Genomic DNA, 16,315 nt, shown 5'->3' on the forward strand with positions numbered 1-16,315 from the left:
CTTATCCGTTCTTCTGCCTCAGTTATTCTGCTATTGATTCCTTCTGGAGAACTTTTAATTTCATTTATTGTGCTGTTGATCATTGGTTTTTTGCTCTTTATTTCTTCTAGGTCCTTGTTAAACGTTTCTTGTATTTTCTCCATTCTATTTCCAAGATTTTAGATCATCTTTACAATCATTACTCTGAATTCTTTTTCAGGTAGACTGCCTATTTCCTCTTCATTTGTTTGGTCTGGTGGGTTTTTACCTTGTTCCTTCATCTGCTGTGTGTTTCTCTGTCTTCTCATTTTGCTTCACTTACTGTGTTTGGGGTCTCCTTTTCTCAGGCTGCAGGTTCGTAGTTCTCGTTGTTCTGGGTGTCTGCCCCAGTGGCTAAGGTTGGTTCAGTGGGTTGTGTAGACTTCCAGGTGGAGGGGACTAGTGCCTGTATTCTGGTCGATGAGGCTGGATCTTGTCTTTCTGGTGGGCAGGACCGCGTCCAGTGGTGTGTTTTGGGGTGTCGGTGACCTTATTATGATTTTAGCAGCCTCTCTGCTAAAGGGTGGGGTTGTGTTCCTGTCTTGCTAGTTGTTTGGCATAGGGTGTCCAACACTGTAGCTTGCTGGTCGTTGATTGGAGCTGGGTCTTAGCATTGAGATGCAGATCTCTGGGAGAGCTTTCACCATTTGATATTATGTGAAGCCAGGAGGTATCTGGTGGTCCAATGTCCTGAACTCAGCTCTCCCACCTCAGAGGCACAGGCCTGACACCCAGCCGGAGCACCAAGATCCTGTCAGCCACACGGCTGCTAGTGCTGGAGGGTCTCCTGCAGAGGCGGGAGTGGCTGTGGCTCACTGTGAGCACAAGGACACTGGCAGCAGAAGTTCTGGGAAGTACTTCTTGGCGTGAGCCCTCCCAGAGTCCGCCATTAGCCCCACCAAACTCCTCCACCATCTTGAAGGTCTCTCCCAAGGCTCTACTCTTGATGTAGCAGACCTATCAAAGTTGTAAACTGAACTTTCTCTGGAACTCTGTTTCATCTTGGTTTTTCTGCATTTTGGCTTAAAGAGAGGAGATACTCTCTATATGCTTTCAGAGAGACCCTCTGACTTTCACCCTCGACATCGGTGATTAATTAGTCTCGGGCTTTCACTGTTTTTCTCTAAGCTGTCAACGGCCCCCACGGCTGCCATCTGATTATAATCCTGATAATGACTACCCAACACCCCCAAAATCTTAACCACCTGAGATATTGCACCTGCCCATGTGCTTGCTCCCACCGGCACCCCATCTCTGTTCACCACTGTTTATAATGTCAGCTGTTGTACTGCATCTTCACTATCAGTTCTCCATCTACCCCCAGTGATGTGGTCTCCATTGCCAGAAGGCCAATGGGTGATCCATCTTCAAAATCTAATTTTAAATGGTATTTCCTAGGGCCATTTCTGATACCAAATGTCAAGTGTCATCAGAAAAAAAATAGCCTCTAAAGCTCTGAGACTTTCATGAAAAATGTTTATTAGGATTACTCTTGCAAATCACATCTGTAAGGGTGAGGGAAGCATGACTGGGCAGAAGTTGAACTGCAATGTGAATGGCAAGTTGATCTCAGCTGATCCTATGGGAATCTTTGGAGCTGGAATGGTCCTTTGTTATTCTTCCCTCTTGATGCCAGAGGTCTGGACCTTGATACCTCTCCTCATCAACCAGTCATTGGATGCAGGCTGCCCACAGGAGGTAGGTAACCTTGGGAAAGGCAGAAGGCAATTCCCAGAGAGGGATTTGGCTAAGAACTTTCAGTTGCCAAAAATGTAGTGCCTCGGTCCTGAAGGGGCATCTGAGTGGCACACAACAGCATCCACTACCCTCATGATAACACTGTGAGTAAAGGAAACCAGTCATTTTGCTACCATTTTACGAGTGGAAGTGGATAAATCCTTAACAGTATTTTCTTTTCCCAGCCCAGGGCTTTTTCCACTGAGGGGAAGGGAGAGGCCAAAGAGTTTATATTGCTCTAGACTTAATAAAAACAAATGAAGACCAGATGGCAGGAGGCTCCAATCTTAATCCAACAGAAGTATCTTTCAGTCTGTCTCCCTGTCTCCATTTTGGCCTAAACAGGCCACAAAAGAGCCCACAATCTTGCTGAAAGGGAACTGAGTAGTTATGTACTAGTTAATACAATTCAACATATAACACCTAATATTTATAAATCATTTGTATGTGTCAGACCCTGCTCTAAGTGCTGTGTCTGTAAATATATATGTACATGTGTATATACATATTATATGTACATACATGTGAACCTATATATGATACAGACACATGCATGTACATATATATTCATTTAACTCTCAGAAGAACCCTCTAAGAAAGGTACAATGATTATCCTATTACAGATGAGGAAACAATACAGAGAAGTGAAGTTGATTTGCCCAAATTTCTTTTTTTTTAAATATTTATTTTATTTATTTATTTTGGCTGCATGGGGTCTTTGCTGCAGCATGAGAACAAGGATCTTTTAGTTGCAGCATGCAGGCTTCTTAGTTGCAGCATGCGAACACTTAGTTGCGGCATGCATGTGGGATCTAGTTCCCTGACCAGGGATGGAACCCAGGCCCCCTGCAGTGGGAGCATGGAGTCTTAACCACTAGACTACCAGGGAAGTCCCATGCCCAAATTTCTGATAAGTCAAAAGAACACTGCCTTTAGCTTCCAGTTCATTTACCCTTCCCATACATCTTTTTTGAGCTCTTGATCTTTGCCAGCTCTAGAGATAGAGACTAGTCTTTGAGTGCCCCATAAATGTGATCACTTTTCCATGTATATAAATAACATAAAGGTTCTATTATTGAAGGTTCTACTTATGAGCCCCATTAACTGTATGGGAGATCAGGGCATAAACAGCGTTTCATAGATGAAGAGCTCTCATGGATCACAGACACCATAGCACCAGCATCATGACCACCACGATGTAAACGCCAAGGAATACAGTGTGGGCAGGGACAGGGGCATGCTCTCCCATAGGATACCTGGGTGGAACTCTGTGCATAGGACAGAGAGTTAATTAGGTGGAATGTGCTCAGGAGGGAAAAGGATCAGCATAAACAGTAAGGCAGCTGGTTGTTCACTCTTTCTGTATGCCCTGTCCTTACCTTTGGATGGCTGCATTCACAGCTCCAGTCTCCTCTATGACCTACACACTGATGACTCCCAAACACTCCCAAACCATTCTCCCAAATGCCAGACCCAAACATTGAACTGCCAGGTAAACTTCTTCGCCTAAATGTACCAAAGAAACATGACGATCTCCAAAAATTATCTCACTATGTTTTTCTTCCCTTAAACTTGCTTCTATGTGCCCTCAGTTCTGGTTATTGGCGTGTTTTGAACCTTTCACCAGTACCAAAGAAAGAAGTACCCAGACTTTCTTAGCAGCTTGCCCAGATGTGGGGCAGGAGGGTAAGAAGGAGAGGTGAGGTTTATAAGCTGTCAGCAGCCAAACATCCAAAACAGAAGACAGACTCTCTTACATAATTATTTCCTCTACATACATGCAAAGTTTGTCTCTCACATACTTTTTGTAAACAGACATTTTCTAGAGTACCATTTTAATTCCCTTGTTGTTTCCTTAATATATATATATATATATATATATATATATATATATTTGTATGTGAGTGTGTGTTAAGTGTGTGTGTGTGAATGTGTGTATAGGGGAAAGAGGACCGTTTCATCCTCAAATGCCTGTATGTTCTTTTCTTCCTTAAACGTGGTCTCCTCTCACTAAATCTATTTCCAGCTGAACAAGAATTCAAATGCATTCAGTGAATAAACCATGGAAAAATAGCACCAGATAAATAATTAACTAAATGGTTACAAGAGAGCCAGCGGCCATGGCTCACGGGCCCAGCCGCTCCGCGGCATGTGGGATCCTCCCAGACCGGGGCGCGAACCCGCTTCCCCTGCATCGGCAGGCGGACGCGCAACCACTGCGCCACCAGGGAAGCCCCCTTAATATATTTTTGAGTTACTTTATTAGTGGTTGCCATGGGCGTTACAATTAACATCCTTACTCGTAACAATCTAGTTCAGACTAATACCAACTTAGTGTCTATAGTATATAAAACCTTTGCTTCTATCAGAAAGAGAAATTAAGAAAACAATCCCATTATCAATAGCATCAAAAAGAATAAAACACATAGGAGTAAATTTAACCAAGGAGGTGAAAGACCTATACACTGAAGTCTATAAAGACATTGAGGAAATAAATCGAGCAGACACAAATAAATGAAAAGATGTTCAAGGCACATGGATTGGAATAATTAATATTGTTAAAATGTCCATCATGCCCAAAGCAATATACAGATTCAATGTAATCCCTATCAAAATTCCAATGGCATTTTTTAAAGAAATAGAACAAACAATCCCAAAATTCATACAGTCCACAAAAGACCCTGAATAGCCAAAACAGTCTCGAGAAAGAACAAAGCTGGAGGAATCATGCTCCCTGATTTCAAACTATACTGCAAAGCTTTAGTAATTAAAACAAGTATGTTATTGTCACAAAAACAGACATATAGATCAATGGAACAGAAGAGAGAGCCCAGAAATAAACCTATGCATATAAGATCAATTAATTTACTAAAAAGAAGCCAAGAATATACAATGTGGAAAGGATAGTCTCTTCAGTAAATGGTGCTGGGAAAACTGGACAGCCACATGCAAAAGGATAAAACAGACACCTATCTTACACCATTCACAAAAATAAATGCAAATGGATTAAAGACTTGAACCTAAGACCTAAAACATTAAACCTCCTAGACAGTAAGGGGTTAAAGCTCCTTGGCATTAGTCATGGCAATGATTTTTTAGATTTGACATCAACAGCAAAAGCAAGAAAACAAAATAAACCAGTGGGACTGCATCAAATTAAGAAGCTTCTACACAGCAAAAGGAAACCATCAATAAAATTAAAACAAATTACCAAAGGGGAAAAGTATTTGAAAATCATGTATCTGATAAGAAGTTAATATCCAAAAAAAATATTAAAGAACTCACTTAACTCAATAGCCAAAAACAATCTGGTTTTAAAATGGGCCAAGAAACTAAATAGACATTTTTCCAAAGAAGACATACAAATGTTCAACATCACTAATTATCAGATAAATGCAAATCAAAACCACAGTGAGGTATCACATCACACCCATTAGAATGGCTATCATCACAAAGATGAGTGATAACAAATGTCAGCAAGGATGTGGAGAAAAGAGAACCCTTGTGCACTGTTGGTGGAAAATAAATTGGTTCAGCCACCATGGAAAACAGTATGGAGGTTCCTCAAAAAATTAAAAATAGAACTACCATATGATCCAGCAATCCCTCTTCTGAGTATAAATCCAAAATAAATTAAAATAGAATCTCAAAGAGATATAAGCACTCCCTTGTTCACTGCAGCATTATTCATAGCAGCCAAGATATGGAAACAACCTAAGTGTCCATCAACAGATGAATGGATAAAAAAGATGTGGTAAATATATACAATGGAATATTATTCAGCCATGAGAAAGAAGGACATCCACTGTTTGCAACAACACAATGGACCCTGAGGGCATTATGCTAAGGGAAATAAGTCAAAGAAAGACAAAATACTGCCTGATATCACTTATATGTGAAATCTAAAAAAGCCAAACTCATAGAAACAGAGACTAGAATGGTAATTACCATGGCTGAGGGGTGTGGGAAAAGTGGAGATTAAAACAAAACAAAACACTTTGCTTCTACACAGCTCCATGTCTCCACTCCCTTCTTTGTGCTAGTATTGTCATGCAAATTATTACATCTTTAATTCTGTGTGTCCATTGACACAGTGATATAATAATTGCTTTATGCTATTGTCTTTTAAATCAGAAAGGAGAAAAATTGGAAACCAAAAACAAATTGTATTTTATATTTATCTATGTAGTACTCTATTTCTTCATGTGGATCTGAACTACTGGCTTGTGTTCTTCCTGTTCAGCCTGAAAGAATCCCTGTGGTATTTCTAGTAGTGCAGGTCTACTGGTGACAGAATCCCTCACTTTTTGTTTACCTGGAAGGTCTTGATTTCACCTTCATTTTTGAAGGACAGTTTCACCGTGTATAAAATTCTTAAGTAACAAACATTTTCTTTCAGCATTTTGAATATTCCCACCCACTGCCTTCTGTCCCCCACTTCTTTTCTTTTTCAGCTTTATTGTGGTATAATTGACAAATATGTTCCCAATATCTGTTAATCTTACCAAAGATCCCTTGTATGTGATGAGTCACTTCTCTTGTTGCTTTCAAGATCTTCTCTTTGTCTTCAGCTTTTGACAGTTTGATTATTATTTGTCTAAGTATGGATCTCTTTGAGTTTGTTATACTTGGAGTTCATTGAATTTCTTGGAAATATAGATGAATATTTGTCAGCAAATTTGGAAAGTTTTCAGCAATTATTTCTTCAAATATTCTTACTGTCCTTTCCTCTCTGTCTTCTCCTTCTGAGACTTGCATTATGCATGTTTGTATGCTTGACAGCATCCCACAGGTCTCTTAGGCTCATTTTTCTTCATTCTTTTTTCTTTCCATTCCCTACTCTCAGTTGACATAACTTTTTTTTAAATTTTTTAAATTTATTTATTTATTTTTGGCTGCATTGGGTTTTCGTTGCTGCACGCAGGCTTTCTCTAGTTGTGGCGAGCAGGGGCTACTCTTTGTTGCGGTGTGTGGGCTTCTCATTGTGGTGGCTTCTCTTGTTGCAGAGCAAGGGCTCTAGGTGCGCCGGCTTCAGTAGTTGTGGCTCCCGGGCTATAGAGCACAGGCTCAGTAGTTGTGATGCACAGGCTTAGTTGCTCCACGGCATGTGGGATCTTCCTAGACCAGGGCCTGAACCCCTGTCCCCTGCATTGGCAGGCAGATTCTTAACCACTGCACCACCAGAGAAGTCCCATCAGGTGACATATCTTTAAGTTCACTGGTTCTTTCTTCAGCCAACTCAAATCTGCTGTTGAGCCTCTCTAGTAATTTTTTTCATTTTAGTTATTGTAATTTTCAACCCTAAAATTTCTTTTGGTTCTTTTCTATAATTCTATCTTTTATTGATATTCTTTATTTGGTAGTATTACTCTCATATGTTCCTTTAGGTTTTTAGATGTGGTTTCCTTTAGTTCCTCAAACATATTTAAAATAGTTGATTTAAATGCTATTTAGTTAAGTACAGTGTGTGAACTTCCTCAAGGACAGTGTCTGTTGACTTCTTTTCCCCTATATGTGGACCATATTTTTTTGTTGCTTTTCATGTTGAAAACTGAACATTTTCAATAATATAATGTGGCTACTCTGGAAATCAGATTCTCTTCACTCCCTAGAACTTGTTTTTGTTGCTGTTTGTTGTTGTTGCAGCTTCTGCTGTTTGTTTGTTTAGTGACTTTCCTGAACTAATAATGTAAAGTCTGTATTCATTATCATATGTGAAGTCTCTGTTCAGTTAGCTTAATGGTTGGCTAATGGTTGTACATAGATTTCTTTAAATTGCTGGAACCAGTAATTCTCCCACTCTTTGTCAAAGGTCTCTGTGTGCATTTGGGGGCATGACTTCAACACTCAGTCAGGAGTTTGACAACTCTAGCTTAGCCTTAAGCCAGAATGAGAGCTTAGAGTTTTCCCAGGTCTTTCCTGAACATATGAACAGCCTTGTGTATGCATGGCTGTTCATAAGCCTATGCATGCATGTGACCTTCTAGATTCCCAGGAATATAGCAGAGCTTTTCAAAACCTCCAATGGAAATATCATTCTCAACTTTTCCTTTTGGGCTTTTTGGTCAGCTTGTTGTTTGCCCCACTGATATCATCATCTCAGGCAGCTGTGATACTAAACCATCACCGTGGATTGTTTTTTTACAAATGCCTCTTGTTTGCACTGGGGAAGCTCTAAGGTCAAATAAAGACAACTCTTGGGAATGGGGAACCATTAGAAGGTGAAATAATGACAATTCTCTGGGAATGGGTCTTTGGAGGAGTTCCAACCCCATTCTGCCCCTCCAATGGCTGTTAGTCTGCTGGCTTTCACCTTTGTTGTGGGCTGTTGGTTTCCAAGGCTACTGCAGAGCTGGGAGGGGAGATGGAAATATGGCAAGTTAAAATGCCACAAAGTTCACTGTTAGCAAGTTTCCAGTGTTTCTCCTTTAAACTATTTTTAAATGTTTTGGATTTCAAACCAACCACATCTGCAAGCCAGATATGGCCCAGGGGCTATTGATTTGCTACCTCTGTCCTATGCCATCTAAATGCAGAAACCTTTATTGAAAAAGAAAGAGTAAAATCCAATTCAATATTTCTATCTCAATTAATGACTCATGTAAAAGTTAAACAAGCCCAGCAACAAGCTGCAGGTGGGATGACACCCAACAGAGATGTTGAAGGGATTACATGACCATGTTTGTCTGTAGGGAGGCCCCTTTGGCAGCAAAGTCAATTCTGCTCAGCCAGGGAGAGACCCTGGGGGGTTCAAGGCTCTTGTCCAGGTAAAAGGTGGCAAGGATATGATCCAGGGAATTAGCCAAGAAGATGAACACCACAGACTCAAGGCATCGTCCAAAGCTGTGGCTTTCACTTATTTGTTTTTTGTTTGTTTGTTTGTTTTTGCATAACCCCCAGGAATTTTGAAAATGATACACATTTCAAAGATGACACTTGAATTATTTTATCTTAAATTTTTATAATGGAAAAGGATATAATTTGCATATTATAAATACTGACAAATTAAAACACAAATATTACAATACTCCTTTTAAATGTATCTGATAGAATTTAAGTACCTTGCAATTTGATTCTATTAAAACCTAAATAGACATTTTTCCAAAGAAGATATACAGATTGCCAACAAACACATGAAACAATGCTCAACATCCTTAAACACTAGAGAAATGCAAATCAAAACTACAATGAGATATCATCTCACACCAGTCAGAATGGCCATCATCAAAAAATCTACAAACAATAAATGCTGGAGAGGGTGTGGAGAAAAGGGAACCCTCCTGCACTGTTGGTGGGAATGTAAATTGATACAGCCACTATGGAGAACAGTATGGAGGTTCCTTAAAAAACTAGAAATAGAACTACCATATGACCTAGCAATCCCACTACTGGGCATATACCCTGAGAAAACCATAATTCAAAAAGAGTCATGTACCACAATGTTCATTACAGCTCTATTTACAATAGCCAGGACATGGAAGCAACCTAAGTGTCCATCGACAGATGAATGGATAAAGAAGATGTGGCACATATATACAATGGAATACTACTCTTCCATAAAAAGAAACGAAATTGAGTTATCTGTAGTGAGGTCTATGGACCTCGAGTCTGTCATACAGAGTGAAGTAAGTCAGAAAGAAAAAAACAAATACCGTATGCTAACACATATATATGGAATCTAAGAAAAAATTTTTAAAAGGTCATGAAGAACCTAGGGGGAAGACAGGAATAAAGACGCAGACCTACTAGAGAATGGACGTGAGGATATGGGGAGGGGGAAGGGTAAGCTGGGACAGAGTGAGAGAGTGGCATGGACATATATCACTACCAAATGTAAAACAGATAGCTAGTGGGAAGCGTCCGCATAGCACAGGGAGATCAGCTCGGTTCCTTGTTACCACCTAGAGGGGTGGAATAAGGGAGGGTGGGAGGGAGGGAGACTCAAGAGGGAAGAGATATGGGGATATATGTATATGTATAACTGATTCACTTTGTTATAAAGCAGAAACTAACACACCATTGTAAAGCAATTCTACTCCAATATAAAGATGTTAAAAAAAAAAAAGAACCTAGCACTTTAATAGCTAGAAATTTACATGTTCCTTTTTCTCCCAGAATTGTGTTTCTATTTCCCATTTCCACCATTGAATTTTCTCCTAATGTGTTTTCATGGCTGAAAGACTATTATTGATTACTTTATCATACTCCCATTTATACGCATATAAATGAAATATAGATTTTTAAATTATTTCCTTTGATTATAAGGCTCTAATACGTGCTAAGAATGTTTATTTTAGGTGAATTATTATAATTATTAATAGCATGTAATTGATGAAAATAACATAAGAATATTATAAATTTGGATAATTAAAGCACATGAAAAGCAAAATTTTAGGGTAAATTTGTTGCTTAATGAGATGGATGGGATGTTTGTATAAATTCGTTCATGCATACAAAGATAAACATTACTTATTTTTCAGCTTTTATAAATCCAAGTCTTGAAAAACAGTTCTCTTAAATAAGCAGAATAGAATGGATTTGTGCTATAGAGATGTCTCTCAGTTCTTTGAACTCCTTCCTAGTTATATGCCAAAAAGCTGGGTGTAGGGGAATTCTCTGCATTTTCCCAGTTTTTCTGTAAGTCTAAAATTATTTCTAAATTTAAAAAAAAAATTTTAATCCCTACCCAAACCTAGCCTCAGAGAACTCAGTCACCAGACCAAACGTCTGAAGTGAAGATCCATACCGCCCTTGTGCAGGGTGCTAAATGGCCTCAGTATAACCCTAGTCTTGTAAAGGTATGTGTGGCTTTGTATCAGCTGATACCCCTTTGAATCTCTCCACTCCTCTGCCCTCCTCTCACCACTTTAGTCAAGACCCATGACCACATTTCCTCCCCGCTTCAATGGTACCTCCAGACATCCCCCACCCTCCACATGGGCATAAATAAGAATGGTCTATCTTGTGACCTAGGCTCTGGGGAGGAGAGAGGGACAATATTGGCAGAGTGACCGTAATGGTTAATTTTATGTGTCAACTAGACTGGGCTACGGGATGCCCAGATAGCCTATAAAATATTATTCCTGGGCCTGAGATACTGTTTCAAGAAGAGATTAGCATTTGAACTGGTGAACTGATAAGTAAAGCAGATCACCCTCCCCAGTGTAGGTGGGCAACGTCCAATCTGTTGAGGGTCCAAATAGAACAAAAAAATGTAGAGGAAGGGAGACTCTGCTCTCTCTGCTGGAGCTAAGATGACCATCTTCTCCCCTCAGATTCCAGTGCTCCTTGTTCTCAAGCTTTCAGACTCAGAAAGCTCCCCACTCCTCCCCAGTTCTCAGGCTTCAGCCTTGGGCTGAATTAACAGCCCACCACCAGCTTTCCTAGATCTCCAGCTTGCAGACGGCAGATCGTGGCCCTTCTTGGCCTCCATAACCACATAAGCCAATTCCTACAATAAATCTCCTTATATATGTATCCTGTTGGTTCTGTTTCCCTGGAAAACCTTGATCATGCAGTCACACAGTGATCTTTCTTAAGGCAACCCTGATCGAGACTTCTCTTGGCTACAATGTCTCTAATGCTTCCTACCCTTGGTGTAATACTCAAAAGCTTGATCTGACATTCACATCTCTGTACAAGCTGTCCCCATTGTAGGTACCTTGGAGCTGATAACTTCCCATGACAAGTAACAGTCAGGCTGTCACGTTTCAACCCCATGGCTGAGAATCATCACGCTCAGGTCTCAGGTCCTCTCCCCGACTGTTTTTTGCCTCCTCAGTCAGCTATCACCTTTATCGTCCACTCCGTCTTCCCCCGTGGAGCTCTGCCTCTATGGGCAGAGTTGAACTCACGCCAGTAGAACTGCTGGGATTCCAGCCCATAGGCAACATGCACCTATTTTCCTCGTTCTTTTCTTCTCTCTCTTAGCTACAACTCGGAGCAACCAAAGAAAGGTTCTTCCTAATCACTTCCAGGCTTTCCTACTGGGGGACAAATGGCAACTTTGAATTCTATTATCCTTGTAAACCCACGGAGCGGCAAACAATATCAACAGAGATGCTACACGTCCCGTCGGCAATGGCTGATCATAATTTTACACATAAAATTTTAATTGAAAACGAATGAACCAGGAACCATTTCAGACATTCCCAACTTCCCTTAAGATTCTGTTTTCTTTCTTTTTTTTTAAGAGGGTATTAAATCGTTTATTGATTACACATGATAATGGATGATACACAAGCTTCATTCCCATCTATAATTTTATCTGGTACCATAATTCAATTTAGATATATTGCATAGGATGTGCCAACAATCACATTAATAACCAAAAAACTCCATGACTTTGCTTGGGTGACCCTTTTCACGGTGAACTCCAGGTCACAACACAGTAACTATCAGTTCAGCTACACCAAGGTTTCTGAAGACAATAGCTTCTCCACCAAAGCAGGTTGTAAATAAATTTTGAATGGAACCTGGCATCACCCTGAAGGAATTCTAACTTCACACTGTTGGGGTAGTTTACCAAAATGGCTTCAGAGTAGACTAACATTACGCAGCACATTTTTTTAAAAAGACACATTATTCAGTGTCATGATCAGACTACTACATTTAGCAATCAACAGCATGGGTGCAAAAAAAAAAATCTAGATTAAAACCCTTTGTTGGATATGTATATGTATAGCTGATGCACTTTGTTATAAAGCAGAAACTAACACACCATTGTAAAGCAATTATACTCCAAGATGTTAAAAAAAAAAACAACAAAAAAAAACCTCTTTTTTGAAATGCTTTACACTTTCTACAGAACAGAAACTAAAATAACCTGTTATACAATTAGTCACAAATACAGTCCTCAAGGGGTTTTTGCCCATACACATGAGTATTGTCTAAAACATGTCTTCTTGGTAGCAGCTAGGCCCTGCCACCACTGTGCTTGGCTGAGTTCGCTAATCTTTTGTAGCCTGTAGCTTCCCTGTCACTTCTCTGGCTCTCCTCTGCTGCTAAGCTTTGTTTCCTGGCAGTAATTACAACCTCCTGCCACTGCCATAGCTACTGCTACTGCTGGAACCACCACAGCTACCTTGGTTTCGTGGTTTGGCAAAGTATTGGCCTCCACTACCACAGGGGCCAGAACTTCTGCCTCCAAAGTTTCCTCCTTTCATGGGTCCAAAACTTAAAGCTTGATTGTTGCAATTGCCAAAATCACTGTAGCTTCCACCACCTCCAAAATTGCTTCCATCATTACCGAATCCATTATAGCCATCCCCACTGCCAGCACAGCCACCACCACCGCGGCTGCCACTAAAGCCAGCTCGACCACTGAAGTTTCCTCCACGACCACCACCAAAGTTTCCAGAACCACTTCGACCTCTTTGGCTGGAAGAAGCACTAGCCATATCTTGCTGAGATAGGACTTTCCTTACTTCACAGTTGTGGCCATTCACAGTGTGCTATTTCTGAATGACAGTCTTGTCTACAGAGTCACGGTCATCAAAGGTTACTAAAGCAAAGCCTCTCTTTTTACCACTGCCTTGGTCAGTTATGATTTCAATCACTTCAATTTTCCCATACTGTTCAAAATAATCTCTTAGGTGATGTTCTTCAGTGTCTCCTTTAATGCCACCAACAAAAATCTTTTTCACAGTTAAGTGGGCACAAGGTCTTTGAGAATCTTCTCTTGAGACGGCCCTCTTTGGTTCCCCAACTCTTCCACCCACCTTGCCTTCATGGTTGCATGGTTGCATCCACCTCCTCCACAGTGGCATATGTGACAACCCCGAAGCCTCTGGAGCACTTGGTGTTTGGATCCCTCATTACCACACAAACTGTGAGCGTTCCCCATTGCTCACAATGGCTCCGCAGACTGTCATCGGTTGTTTCAAAGCTCAAACCCCCGATGAAGAGCTTCTGCAGCTGTTTGGGCTCTTTGGGAGACTCTGACTTAGACATGACGGCTGTGGAGGGGGAGATGTCAACGATGCTTACACAGCAGCATCCATAGGCAGAAAGCAAGATTCTGTTTTCTTTCTAAAACCCATCCCATCAATCAGACCCTCAATTCAGTTACACGCTTTCTTCCCAGAACTCATTAAATCATTCTTCCACTTTTGTTTCTTTTCTCATTTTCCCCTATCAGCCTCCCTCTCCGATTTTGAGATTTTTGTTTTCTTTTCACCTCCCACTGAAATAACTTCTTGTTATATGCAGCACTGTTCTTTCCAGAATTACTAAATCATGCTTCACTTTCGCTTCTTTCCTCCATTTCCCCCTCCTGCTCCCACCCTGATGGCATCAGTTTATTGACCTTGGGTCTGCTTGTACTTTAAATCTTTAGTAGAGGACAGGAGACTTGCCCATTTCCCCCCACGTGTTTAGTGAGCAGACTGGATTTGGTGACAGCTCAGACACTGCTGTGTAGCCTTTCACGATGCTGTTTATATGTCTGTTTGTTCTTGGGTTGCTCAATAGGGGCCCCTTGCCAACATACTTTAGAAGGGGGCTGCTTGGGTATCTGACCTTTGTGTCACCCTGCCATTAGCCCACTCTTCACTCACTGGAAGGCAACTCACAGGTTTTATCCCAATCCCACACCCTCTACCCCTTCCATGCCACTCTCCATCCTATCACTATATGTCTCAGTCCTGTAAGCCCTGTTCAAGATCCAGCTTCATCTGGCCTGACCCTGTTTGACAACAACCATTTCCCCAAATGAACCCATCAGGACTTCTGTGTACACCAGGCATTCTCAAGCTTCCATGGTAACTTGAACATGTGGATTTTTAGCTTTGAAAATGGTCTTAAGCACCATCTGCCATATTTTCTGTGTCTCTCAGGGTGAGTAGATGAGGGTATCAATGAAACAAAGTTAGCCAATAGGGCTTCCCTGGTGGCAGAGTGGTTAAGAATCTGCCTGCCAATGCAGGGAACACAGGTTCGATACCTGGCCCAGAAGATCCCACATGCTGCGGAGCAACTAAGTCCGTGCGCCACAACTGCTGAGCCTGCGCTCTAGAGCCCGTGAGCCACAACTACTGAGCCCGCGTGCCACAACTACTGAAGCCCGTGCACCTAGAGCCCGTGCTCCGCAACAAGAGAAGCCACCACAATGAGAAGCCCAGGCACCACAACAAAAAGTAGCCCCCGCTCTCCGCAATTAGAGAGAGCCCTCATGCAGCAACGAAGACCCAACGCAACCAAAAATAAATAAATAAATAAAATTGATTCTTTAAAAAAAAAAAAGATACAATTGCCACTATCATATTTCTGCTTTGAATAAGTAACTGTGCTTTCATCTGTCAAATTCCAGATCTTGATCTCAGGCTTGACAAGTGACATAGAGGGATGCGTGGAGGCACTGAGGACACTTTATCCAGGAGAAGGCATGGTCGAGGTAGAGAAAGAAGCTGTCATCAGTGTCAAACATCTCAAAATATTTCACACAACAGGAATTGGACATGTTCTCATCCCATGTTCTACGTGTACATGAGAACTGATTTCAACTTAGGCTAAGGACACATTTGTAACAGTGGGACTGGGTTACCTCAGACAATGGTTCCCCACAACGAGCAATGTCCAGGCCAATTCTGCTTTCCAGATGGCCTGCTATAAAAACAACTATCTACAATGACTACACACTTTTCAAAGTACTTCATAAATATTACTTCACTTGACCCCTACCACAACTCCACACGTAGGTATTATAATGCCATCTCTCAGCTGAGGATCAGACAGGTTATATAACTTCCCCAAAGCCACACAGCAGAGCCAGGACTGGAACTCATTCACATCTACCTAACTAGAAGGCCCAGGCCTTCCTCACCACACTGCACTCCCCACAGATGTGCAGGGACAGGGGTCCGCACTGGCAGAAGGCTGTAAGCTGTCAGCTGTGCAGGCCACTTTAAGGCCACCCCAGCCCTAAGCTTCGGAGCTCTCACACCCCTTTTCCATGCTGTGAAGTTTGTTTTGACTGTCATTTTTTCCTTGATTGTAGTTTACAGGACTCGTGCTTCAGAACTTTGAGAGTCTCAATGGTACACAGGTGCCCCAGGAGTGGATAACATCCTTGCCCCCTCTGTTAGGTCCATGAATTGAATATATTTGTGGCCTGTCCCCCTTCCTTCCATACTCTTGTAATCCTTGAAAGCACACATTGTTCAGTTCCTGAGAGGCATTCTCTTTCCCTGAGTAACACAGTTACTTTTTGTTCTTTTTCTTTGGAAAGTCCTGTTATGTCAAACTCCCTCTCCCTCCCATCCCAGTAAATGAAACCTTAAAGACTGTCTACAGTTGTCTTTTTTTTTTTTTTTTTTTTTTGCGGTACGCGGGCCTGTCACTGCTGTGGCCTCTCCCGTTGCAGAGCACAGGCTCCGGACGCGCAGGCTCAGCGGCCATGGCTCACGGGCCCAGCCACTCCGCGGCATGTGGGATCTTCCCGGACTGGGGCACGAACCCGTGTCCCCTGCATCGGCAGGCGGACTCTCAACCACTGCGCCACCAGGTAAGCCCCTGTCTACAGTGTCTTCATCAGTCTGTTTGTCATTAGTACAGGAGAGGG

At 41.6% G+C, this 16,315-nt stretch overlaps 1 protein-coding gene and 1 pseudogene across 10 annotated transcripts in view; both read right to left on the reverse strand.

Moving 5' to 3' along the window:
* Positions 1 to 16,315, reverse strand: part of ZNF485 (zinc finger protein 485) — a 586,403-nt gene that overhangs the window by 452,454 nt on the left and 117,634 nt on the right. The window lies entirely within an intron of this gene.
* Positions 12,783 to 13,707, reverse strand: LOC102980722 (heterogeneous nuclear ribonucleoprotein A1-like; annotated as a pseudogene).

This window comes from Physeter macrocephalus, chromosome 20 (genome assembly GCF_002837175.3).
Source record: "Physeter macrocephalus isolate SW-GA chromosome 20, ASM283717v5, whole genome shotgun sequence".
In the NCBI taxonomy this organism is placed as follows: domain Eukaryota; kingdom Metazoa; phylum Chordata; class Mammalia; order Artiodactyla; family Physeteridae; genus Physeter; species Physeter macrocephalus.